This window comes from Corella eumyota, chromosome 7 (genome assembly GCF_963082875.1).
Source record: "Corella eumyota chromosome 7, kaCorEumy4.1, whole genome shotgun sequence".
Classification (NCBI taxonomy): Eukaryota; Metazoa; Chordata; class Ascidiacea; order Phlebobranchia; family Corellidae; genus Corella; species Corella eumyota.
Window position 1 is genome coordinate 6,459,034 of NC_137496.1, and position 12,747 is coordinate 6,471,780.

Below are 12,747 nucleotides of genomic sequence, written 5' to 3' on the forward strand. Positions count from 1 at the left end.
ATCTTTATTTGTAGTGTAGATAAATCTTTTTTCTTTAATAAAACAGATCATTTTAAAACTATTTATTGCCTTAGTCAAACAATATTTCTAAAAACAAGTGTCAAATTTCTTAATTATTTTGATTGCCTGGATAAATTTTTATGTTTCCAGACTTTTAACGATTGATCAGATTTATCTGCAGAGATGGATTGTACTTCCAGAAAACTAGGGATTTAAAATATTTCAGTTTGTGGTAAATCTAGCTGTAAAATATTATACAAAACATATTATATATGCACACAAAAAGAATAGGACAATCTCACTTCATTTATTAGACAAAAAATATTTAGTTAAGTTCCAATTTAGTTTTATATTTTTGCAAATCATAGACAAACTAACAGATACAAAACTTCCAAACAGACATTTTACAATTAACAAACAGAATAAACAGTCATGTAAAATTATTATATTAGCTTTAAGTTTAAGAAGCCTTGAGTTAAATTGCTACATTTTAGATTAATGCATTTATTTAAAACTAGAGGAAATATTGTTAAACCAGTTTAATTTACTAAAATTAAGTTGCAATGTCTTGCTTACAACAAGGCTCATATTAGAATTTTAAATTAAAATGTCATTCTACAAAAAATTAAAACAAGAAAAATATTTTACAACATATTTGATTTTTTTAAATTCATGAACAAAAATAGATTTAAAAAAAAAAAGTTTTTAATTACCTGGTTAGATTTGTGTGTCACCACATAAAAATAAGCTGCATAATACAAAACATATTTACAAACCTTTGCATTGTTATATCTTGCAACTCTGAGTAATTCACCTCCTACAGAATCTTTACAACAATAAAGATCCAAGTAATCAAAAACTCCACAACAAAAAAAATCCAAGTAAACAATTTTGTGCAAACAATCACATAGCTTTGTAATGTCATCAAGTGAGAGTTTATTATACCTTAGATCCATGTTTTTTTAACTAATATTTAGTAATTTTGTGTGTATTATTAAAAGTACCTCCTTAAATTAACCAAAAATTTATAAAATATGCCAAACATTTATAAATTTTTTTTTAAATATCTTATGTTGGATTTTTTCTTTATTATTGGAAGAACTTGGTGAGTAAACATTGTTAAACTGTCATCCTTAAATCTGGGATTACGTACATCTAAATTCACTGGTTTAATTGAAAGTTAAAGGACTTCAACGAGACTTGTGACATCATTGGGATAAATATTATCACCAATACTCATGTTTGTAGGTAAATGTTCAATAACCCAGTCTACAAGTTCTCTTCCCCATTTTTTTGTTAATACGCATGCTCTAAATAATAACTGAAATAGTTAAATAAAAAATTTTCTTTGGTGCTAAATCAGTTTCTAAATCTAACATCTTCTTTACTTTCTTTGAGTTTTGTTCATTACACAAACCATAAAGAAATATGCATAAATTAAACTGAAAAGTTTTTGTTCTTAAATGCTTCATTAACCAGGTAAATCTAGATTCAAATTCATCCAGAGAAAGATACTGAATCATGCAAACTGAACAGAGAAATTCTTGCCAATCTAAATTTCATGTTTCATGTGTTCTACTCCTTTAAATAGGTTTTGTCTAGTTTTAGCATTTTTATTTTTCTCGAATCTCTTCCAGTGATTAACTTTTTCAGGTTAATAGTTTTTAAATACAATTTTTTGTTTCATTATTTCGTTGTAGGCTAGTTTGGTCAACTCTTCACTAATAGTCCGCCCAGATTTAAAGGTACATTGGATAAATGTCAACATTTTACTTGTCATTGTTGTGGTTAAAAAAATGCGGTTAGAAGTCTGATTGCTGGCATTGTTTTGTGCGTTGTTTTGATAAATTGCGTTGTTTGGCTTGTTAAATTGCATTGTTTATGGCCTGACCGGTAAAACGTCGTCATTTGCTGTAAATTTCTTGACGCCCGAACCAACTTTGAAGACGTGTCGGCTCGGTGAACTCGTATGAACTTAACCCGTTGGAAAGCGGTTAAGAATTAAGCGCTTGCCACAGTTCGTTTGCATGCGTAACTAAATTAGAGTTAACATCTTAAACGAGTTAATTTACATTACAGAAGTATTAATAAGTCATTCAACATATTTTAAATTAATTTTTATTTTTTTGAGGATAAAGATCTGTATTATGACGTCATGCGCCATAAAATTATGACGTCATTTCAGATTTTAAAAAATCTGGTGGCACATTTGCCTTACATGAGTTCTGACGTGTTGTTCATATGGAGCGTGCGAAACTTATAAGAAATCCCCAAAAAACATAAGAAATTGAGATGACTAATTAAGTGTTACACTATGTGACTACACTTACACTAACCAAACACACACTAAGTAATACAAATATTTAACGGACTTCTGTATATAAACCTGCAAAAAAATTTCAACTTGAACCTGACAACCAAATAGTTAAACTTTGAACCACGTGACCTTTTCTTATTCTACGCAGAAAACACCGGCAACAATATGCTGATCACTTTTTCAGGTAAAGCGGAGTGCCGACATGGACCATTTTTTTCGACGGTGAGTTTTTTTTAACATTTGCGACTTATCGGTGTGTAAGTTGTATTTTTTGATGACGTCACTTTACGTGACGTTTGATCCATCTTTAAAGTAATTAAGTTAAATTGTAATATGTAAACCCCTTATCCACTTTAAAATAAATATCCATGATTTTATTGCATAACAATCAACACAAAATTACTCGGCACGATATTTATAAATATCCCCGTTTTAAACTCACTATTTGGCATTTAATTGCACAATTAAGTTTTATTATAATAATAATCAAGCGCTGATTAAAAAAAAATAATTAATAAAAATTATGTAAAACAGTAAATTAAACGTTCTTATAAGATTATAATCATTTGGAATAATAATTATGACGTCACATGCCCCCATTGTTGCACCAGATATTCTTCTTTCTGTTTTAGCAATGATTGTCCACTTGTTGTTTGTGGGATGTTGTTTGTGGGATAAACAAGAGTTCCCACTTAAGGAAAAATAAATTAAACCAGAGTTTAATAAATTATTAAAATCTAAATATTTGGTTTGACTTACAAACTATTCTTGTTCGAGCCTCCCACCACATAAATCTTGCCATCTACAACTGAGGCACAACTTTTGACCATGTATTAGTAATAATGTTGTATTTGATCACTGATGAAACTGCATCAATGATATTATGGGATCCACCTAAATTAAATTTTATTAATTAAAAACTCAAAAAATATTAAAATTTAACGTAACACATAAAATATTTTTATTTTGGGAAATTCAGGAAATACAAATAAATTTTAAGACAAATTAAAATCAATTATGCATATTTAAACCAACAATGTTTTTTTAATTAAACATATTTACTTAATTTCTAACTAAATACAGATCATACTAAAATAAACAAACATTGCACAATATTAAAATTAACTAATAATACTGAACAGTAACAAATATGTGATCGTTCAAAACTACAGCTGCTTGATCATTTACACCATATTCCATTGGAGAAATAAGAGACCACTTTTGTTCACCAAAATCAAAACATTCTGATGAGCTTAATCTTTTATGTTTATCATTACGTCCCCCGATTGCAAATAATTTACCTGGACATTAATATTTATCTGAAACAATTTTTTAAAAATTATATATTTAACTAATTATTTAATTTAAATTACTTTTTATTGTAAAAGCTTTCTTTTTCCACAAAGCTAATATTTAATGTAAAATAATTTTACTTTTGTTAAATTCTTAAAACATTTTACTTAATTAATCTTAATTTTATTCAACATTTTTTATGCTAATAATTTAAAAAAATAATATTTTTGTAAATTGTATTGGGTTTAACATTGAAACTCAACCTCTTGCAGCAAGTAATACATGTTGTTTTCGTGGAACAATCATGTCTGGAATATTTCCTCTTCTATTTATCCTCACATCCAAGAATTCCCCACTTGATAAAATTTCATATTTTTTTAACATTAAAATACCCTTTTCACCCCAACCTTAGCTTTTTAAACTCTGGCAAAATCTAAATTGGTCTAAATTAGTGTTATAAAACAATTATATATATATATTAGGGATGGGCCAAAATTAAAATTACTCCGAGTAATTAAAAATAAGATTCAATCGAGTCCGAGTACTCAGCTATGATGTCATCGATTTAAATGCCAATAAGCGTAAGCCGAAGTAAACTGAGCAATTCAAGTTTAAGAAAGCTATTTTACTAATCATTTTTATTACAACTCAACACGAAATCAAATTATTTGCAATTAATTTAATTAATGGAAATGAATTAATTTAATAGCAATAACCAACTTTTTCCAAATTTATGTGTAAAAATGTTAACATTTCCACATGCTTCGACTTCAAACGATTTCGCAGTGGCGAAACTACAACACCAGACGAACTAAATAGGCGCTCAGATGAAACTCTTGTAGGAGGGCAAGCACAAAACAAAATGGCCAAGTAAAACAACGCAGGGCGCTCATTTCGATGCTTCGCCCAAAATTCCAATGGACATTTGGTAGATTTAATACGCGGAGATGCCATATATTGAGCAACGTGACTTTTTATGTGCTGCTCGTATGATGTATCTATCATTGCTTGTGATTGTGACAACTGTTCAACTTCATACGTACAGTCAAATACGATGCTATCAATATTTTCATCGCAAGATGATGATGGCTCGCTTGAATCATCGATGCCGTCACTAGTAGTATGATGTTTAATGGCGGCCTGTTAATCGGGTTTTTTATAAGTAGTATTTCTTTACCATCTGCACACCACGATGTTTTTATTCGTGGATCTAATACTGAAGCCATCGCACAAGTGTCGTAAATAATGTCGTTGTAAAAATATGCTTCACGGGGTTGCCTTTGGCCTTGTTTAGGTACTAAAAATCTGTGTTCTATTTTCTTGTTTAAAACGGCTAAAAAACTAGCAGTTCCAAATGGTTCGTTGTTATTACTTTGGATTGTAAAACCATTATTTTTTAAGTTCTTTTGTAATGGCAGCACTTTCGCGATTGTTGCTTTTGCATTGCTTAATTAAAGGGTAGCTGATTCAAATATCTTTAGGACGACTACCAGAGACTCCGCTATTTTCCACTGTGTGTATGATAAGGCCTTGCAAACCCCATAAGTTAAATGTATGTAATTAATTGCTACTTTTTGTTCAATGATCCTCTCCAGCATATGATAGGTGGAGTTCCACCTGGTGGGAACCTCTTGAATGAGCTTGTGCAAATTTAACTCCCCAGATAAATTCTTGATTGCGAATTTCGTTTAAAATATTTTCTGAGGTGTGCGAGCCTTCCAGTTCGTTGCAAGCCAACACGTAAGAAAAGCGACAAAGGTTTCTTTTCACCCAAGAAACAAAATTGACACTCATGTAGGCTAAATTTTGCAGACTGGTCCATATATCCGTTGTTGCACTGGTCGATCCTACTTTATTGTTCAAGTTAGCCATGATTTTTTGTTTAACTTGATTATAAATTTGTGGTAGGGCTTGCTTTGTAGTATATTTTTGTGATGGAATGTTATACTAAGGTTGAATCTCATTCATTAATCGCTGAAATCCTACGTTTTCTACGCTAGAAAGTGGTAAAAAATCGATGGCGATCATCTCACAAATACGTTTGGTAATGGCTTGCGTCAGTGAATGGTTGGGCAAAAAACTTTGCTTTTTAGTTGAAACATCATTGATTGTAGGCTGAGATTTTCTTTTTTTAGCAAATATTTCCGTACTGGGTGATGCCTGTTCTTGTTCGCTAGTCTTGTTTTTTACACCAATATTATGGCGTGATAAAAGATGTTTTATTAACGAACTCGTTGTAAAATTAGCATTGCTTTTACCGTGGCTAATACGGAAATTGCACAAACTGCAAATAGCCTTACAAATATCGAAAGAATTCATACGCATGATGTTTTTGATGACATTTTTAAATGAATATAAAAGCAGCACACTGTTACTCCTGTATTATAAGCTTCATATTGTTGCGCAATTATTGCACAATTACAATAAACGTTGCTACGGCAACGAAAGCAGACATGTCCAGACAAGTTTAATATCTCAAAAAAATGAAATACCGTCTCTCTTATAATTGTTACAATTGATTAAAAACACATGCGTGAGATTCGGCAACCGAGTCCAAAAAAAATATTCGACGAACCCGAATCCTAAAAAACTCAATACTCGGGTCGAGTACTCGAATTCGACTCGGCCCATATATATATATATATATATGTATATATATGTATATAGCGTATAGTGTTTATATTATATCTTTATAAAACAACACAGGTTTAAATACAATAAACAAATAGTTTTAACCAACTTAAAGTTAATACCATTTAAAGTAGCTGATGATGCCCAACACCGATCTTGTTTCTTTCAACTTTCCATTGTGGATCTACATCATCTAACCTTAAACTCTCAACAGAGGAATTATCCTCCCCTCCCATGATGAAAACATGTTTGTTCACAACAGCAGATGAAGCTCCCAACCTTTCTTCATTTAATTTCTAAAAATATATTTTGTTCAAGTAAACATTAAACAATTAGAACACTGTATCTAATAATGCTTTAACATAAATAAACCTATTTTTACTATACCATTTTTTAGCCATTAAATATAGTTACAAAAAACAACTTACATACTTGTTTAAGTTAACTCTGCCCACCTTTTGCTTTCTTATAAAATATAGAAAACTTACTGGCATTTGAGTCCATTGTTGTGTAACAGAGTTAAACAAAACAACATTTGTGCTATTATTATAATCTCCCATTATAGGCAACTTTGTTGGAACTAAACAAATTAATTGTTGAGTTAAAATAATTCAACAAAACACATTTAACAAACATATTAAATTTCAACAATAAAATTTTGACACTTACCTATTTTCTTGTCTTTTATCTATAAAATAAAAAATATCAGTTATAAATAAACTTACATTAATTCACTTCCAGAAAATCCATTTTTAATTAAATAGTTTTGCAAAAAAGCAACCAAATTGTTAAACAACTTATTTTTTATGCCAAAATATTAAAAAAATTTATGATAAACACTTTGATTTTCAGTCACAATTTCAATAAGAAACGGTCCCCCTTGTACGATATTAATAAATAATCACCACACGGCACTTACCAATCACCACACGTCACTTACTGACCACCACGGGGCGCTTAGTAATCACTACATGCCACCTACCAAACATTAACCACCGTTTACTAAACACCACACACCATCTACTAATCACCACACACCATTAACTAATCACCACACGGCACTTACTAATCACTACACACCACTTACTAATCACCGCACACCACTTACTAATTGATCACCACACATCATCTACTTATTACCACACACCGCATACTAATCACCAAACACCATTTCTTATTCACTTGTTACAGCATTTTTTACGTTTTACCATCGGAACAGCTTGCTTACCATCTTAAAACAAAGACTTTATGCTTATGTGTTATTAAGTTAAGTTGTGATTGACTCTAATTTAGTGACGCACAACACTTAAGTACCCCTGGCCTTTTAGTTAATAACTCGAGCTCTGGTTGGATGTGGACGAATGAGATTCTAAACATAGAAGAAGACTTCACCCGCAACACTTTTCCAACAAATCAACTTTGTCTTCCCATGGCAAAAATAAGTAAGCTTTTGAAGTTAGATTTGGGTACAAATTAATAACTAGATTTATTTGATAAATAAAATATGGTTCGAAATTATTTGATTATTTATACCATAAATTTTTAAAGATAAAAGAGATATGCATAAACCTTAACTAAGAATATTACATGTTTTTTGATATTTGAGTTTTAATAAACAAACAGCATTTAAATAAAAAAATCAAACATATTACATTTTTTAAATAAAATTTTAAATTACTAATATTATGATAAACATAAGACAAAAGTTTCAATGCTTAATATCAATTATTAATTTTTATTAAATAAACAAGCATTTAAATAAAATAAACAAACGAAAATTTATTTTTTAACTCATTTTCAAGTTATTGATATCATGATAAACAATTAACCAAGATTTCAAAAGTTAATAACAACCTTTAAATTTTAATAAATAAACACCTATTAATTAGTAATTAGTGACAAAAATAAAAATTTTAATTCATTTTTGAGTAATTAATATCATGATATACAACTGACCAAGAGTTGAAAAATAAATAACAACCTTTAAATTTTAATAAACCAACACTCATTAATTAGTAATAAAAATTCTAATTTTAATTCATTTTTGAGTTACTATTATCATGATATACAATTGACCAAGATTTTAAAAGTTAATAACGATTTTTAAATTTTAATAAATAAACAAGCAATTAGCAATTAGTGGTAATTAAATTTTGTAAATAGGAGGCCTGAAACGCATTATAATATTATACAACATACTAAAATTTCAGACTTTTAAACTCTAAGCAACAAAAGTTATCTTCTTCCAAAATTGGGACTAGTAAGAATTAAAATAATAAATACACTGACAATAACAATATGTTTCGAAATCTAAGGTTTCGAACCATAATAAAGTCGACGCAAAAATTTAAAAAGTTGGTGTTAATTTTGGCTTGATCTAATGAAAACCTTCTAAAAATTTCAGCTTTAAAACCCAACTAATATTGATTTTATAGCCACGTACACAAATTCCACGTCAGGTTTAAATGAAAATCGGGATCACCTAAACTGTCCGGTCCTAGAGAAAACAAAGTTCCGTTCACAGTGGGAGCGTTAGGCAGTACGCTTGTTGATAAACAATAGTCGTCAGACAAGACCTATTGTTTTAAGTTTGCGACTTTACTGAACAACGACGGTTGTTTTACCTCTGCAGACATTATCTTAGTCTTTAAATATATATACCCTTACCCATGGGCGTCGATTCTTGAGGGGTGCCAAAAAATAGTAAAATCTTCGCTAAAAAAGCGCTTTATAGGGCTTGTATTAGGTTTAAAAGATAGTCTTAAAAAAAAAAAATTTAAATAGGACTTAAAACAGATACCAATTCGTTTATATATTTGACTTAAAGAAAAAACAGTGTAATGTAGATGTACTTAACTTAAGGTGGGCTCTAAACCGTTTATGCGTTAAGAGTTACTTAATGCAGGTAATTTTTTCGTTAAAATTTAACTTTTAAGTTGTTTTTAGAAAATCGTTATCGGACCTGTTAACCCTTGCTTCAATGTGCTTTTGTTAATATTAGTTTGTTAATTTAATATTTTTACAAGTAAACCCATGGTAATACAGGAATATATTTACCGTTTATCGGGTCGCAATTTTAAAGCGATGTTTGTAAGTATGTAACTACCATCTGCCCGCCATTATTTAGGCAATATGCCAATTATGAAATATTTTTTTAAACCTGCGTTCGTTTAGATAAAATATCAAAACTTTTTTTAAAAAAATGGGTCGTTTCTTTGTTTGTTTTAATTAAATTTTAACGTTAACGGCTATCGGTAACTTCCGTTACAGTTCGTTTAGTTTAACTAATTAACGTTAACGAAGTTAGTGTATTGGGTAACGAATTACCTTTTAACGAAGTTACTTTTTTCGGTTAACTGTGCCCACCTATGTTAAACACATTTAGTAATAAAACCTCTTACGTTAAGCCAATACAAAGAAAAAAAACTGTTGTTCTTTTTTTAGGAACTGTAATAATGAGCAAAATTAAAAAATCTAACAAGTGGCCTTGTGGCACATGTGTTCTTCCATGTAATACATCTGATATGTGAAGTTTGTGCATTTTGTGGTTTCATTCAAATTGTGTAAAACTGTCAAAAAATGATTTTTTGACCTTAAAAGAATTAAAAGGGATAGCTAACATTTGCCCATCTTGTTCACTTATGCCAGACGAAAAAAAGTTTAATTTTTGTTCCTCGTTAATGCGCTTGGGGGAGGTAATTTTGGATTTCCGAATATTTGGCTAATATCTTTAACTTTTAGTAAAATACATTATAATACGTACTAATTTTATTTTAGGCGGCTAAAGGAGGCTTTATAAATCTTCAGAAATGTGCCCTTAGGGAAAAAATTTTACTTACGGTGACGGGCCAGGCAGAATTTCGAAAATTGCCAAAATTGTTTGATTTAGATCATTTGGAATGCGACATGTACTCACAAAATTTGCCCAAAACCTTCAATATGTTTTCTGACAAAGTACCACTTAGAACCCTTGGGGAGGGAAATTGTTTGTTCAATGCAGTTTCAACGATTTTAGTCGGGTCGCAGGCAATGGCGATGGAACTAAGGACGAGAACCTGTATAGAAATGGCCTTAAATGACAAAAAATTTATGAATCATCCCTATTTTGGTGATTTTATTTTTGTGTCGAATGACTGACATGGATGCGATGTATTGTGCACAAACGAGTGAGTTTTCTTCGGCCTGGACTATGTTAGCTCTTAGCCGAGTTATTTTGCGTCCTATAGTTAGTATTTATCCTCCGTGCAATGGACTTCAGGACAAAACTATACAAATTTTAAGCAAAAAAATTCAAGAAACATATTATAACCAAAACGAACCATTGTTCATTATGTGAACCAAAATGGGGTCGGATTCAAAAACCAAAACATGGTCACCAAACCATTTTGTACCATTAATTCCAAATTTAATTTTAAATTCCACTACCAATGAGAACAAGTACAGGAGTTTCGAAGACTATTTAAAAGCTTGCTTGCCCAGTGATTGGGACACAACTTCAAGTATAAGGCATGAACTTCTATCGAAAAACACATGGGATTCCAATGGAAGTAATTATATATCTGACAACTACAACAATAGTAATGCACCATCCGAAAGTTATTCTGAAAAAATGTTTTCTGCTACGAATGTTACTAATAAATTACAAGAAAATTGCTCAACCCAAAAGGAAAAAAATCCAAATAATTCTATTACCAAATCACCAAAACGACTTTACCTAAAAAAAAATTTTTGGATACTACTACAGTTTATAAATTTTTAATGTCAACCGATGCTCCATTTACAGAAATACCAGACGGAGACAAATCGAATTGCTATTTTTTATGTAACAACGAAGACAATGGGAAAAGAAAATTAATTGGACAAAAAAATGCATATCCAGACGATTGTGGAGTTTGGGATTGGAGTAAAGGAAAAACGACGATATCTTACTTTATTAATCAAGATGAAATGCTTCAAATGGTTTATTTGAAAAAGGATACCTTCTGTCATCAGAAAAGGGTTGCTGGAATAAAAAAATTTTTACCAATAATGCCGCAACCAAAGAAAGTTTTAAAATTACATCGATATTACGCAATCTTGAAAAGAAATTTAAATTTCAAAAAAAGAGTTACAGGAATTAACGAAAATGATTTACCCCCAAAGTTGTTTTAATAGAATATTGTGGTTTTCAACCCGATATAACATCATCGCATGGAAACCAGAAACAGGGCATTTCTGAATTTGTTAGAACTAAGCCGAAGATCTTGGAAAAAATTAAAGAGCAGGTAAAGCATAATAAACCGACAAGACAAATATATGTCGACATGAAAAATGAACATTCAATGAATTCTCCCCGAGATTTTTGCCAAATAAGAAATGTTCGCCACAATTTAAAAGAACCCCATACCAAATATCAAAATGTTGCTGACGAATTTACAGAAATTTTTTCGATGGTTAGTAAACAACATCCCTTGGTCAAAGAAATTATTCATAATGACCGAAGTACGCCGCCGTCAATAATATTGTTTACCGCTGAGCAATATTTAATGTTAAAAAGCTTTATTACATAAAATTAAAAAGAAGGTGTAATTGGCGTCGATCGCACTTTCAACGTAGGTAAATGTTTTTTGTACCACTATCATAGTTTTTAAAAATCACAAAGTCTTCCATAAAGAAATTGGAGAGCATCCAATCTTTATTGGTCCAATATATTTACATTGGGACGGCTCATGCAAATCATATTGCTCGTTTTTTTCTCATATTAAAATCAAGTTGCAATTGGATGGTGTTCCTTTAAATTTTAAAATTGGAAGCGACGACGAGGCTGCACTTACCAAAGCTTTGAATCTGTGTTTTAACGATGCTACAAGATTATTATGTATAAAACATATTAAAGAAAATGTTCAGCATTATATGCAGGACATGGTTGGCGTGAAAAAAATTGAAATGAAAAAAATAATGTCCGAGATTTTTGGTCGAAATGGTTTAGTATCCGCAGACACCACTATTGAATTTGCGCATTTGGCAAATCAATCACAAAACAACCTTCATACATATCCCAAATTTGGACAATATTTTAAAAACTTAAAATTCTTAAACATGTAAACAAACCTCAACGAGAAAAAAAATTTGGCTTTTGGACCAACAACAATTGCGAAAGCATTAACAACATAATAAAACTAGAAATTGACTGGAAACCACAGGCGACCCCAAATCTAATCAAAAAACTTAATGTTATTATAAACACACAACTAATCGATTTAAAAGGTGCTTTTCATGGAACAGGGAATTATGTTTTGCATGACAATTTTAGAATTTTTTTAAAGACTGCAAAACAATGGAGTAACATGAGCACTTTGGACAAAGAGGAACAATTTCAAAAATTTTTAAAAAAATCACCAAATCAACCTGGAATTGTACTAAATAAAAATGGAAACTTGATCATACCGGATATCAAAAAAATTGCTAGAAAACCGAGTCAACGAAAACGACCAAAAGCGAAAAAATCAAAATCTACAAAAAAATTA

At 30.4% G+C, this 12,747-nt stretch overlaps 1 long non-coding RNA gene across 1 annotated transcript; it reads right to left on the reverse strand.

Annotated features, from left to right (window-relative positions):
* Positions 1 to 6,366: 6,366 nt before the first annotated feature.
* On the reverse strand, positions 6,367 to 6,822 carry LOC145760253 (uncharacterized). The gene is made up of 2 exons (XR_014286580.1): positions 6,730 to 6,822; positions 6,367 to 6,537 (listed from the first exon to the last, which is right to left on the reverse strand). It is a non-coding gene; the product is annotated as an uncharacterized LOC145760253 (long non-coding RNA).
* Positions 6,823 to 12,747: the final 5,925 nt, after the last annotated feature.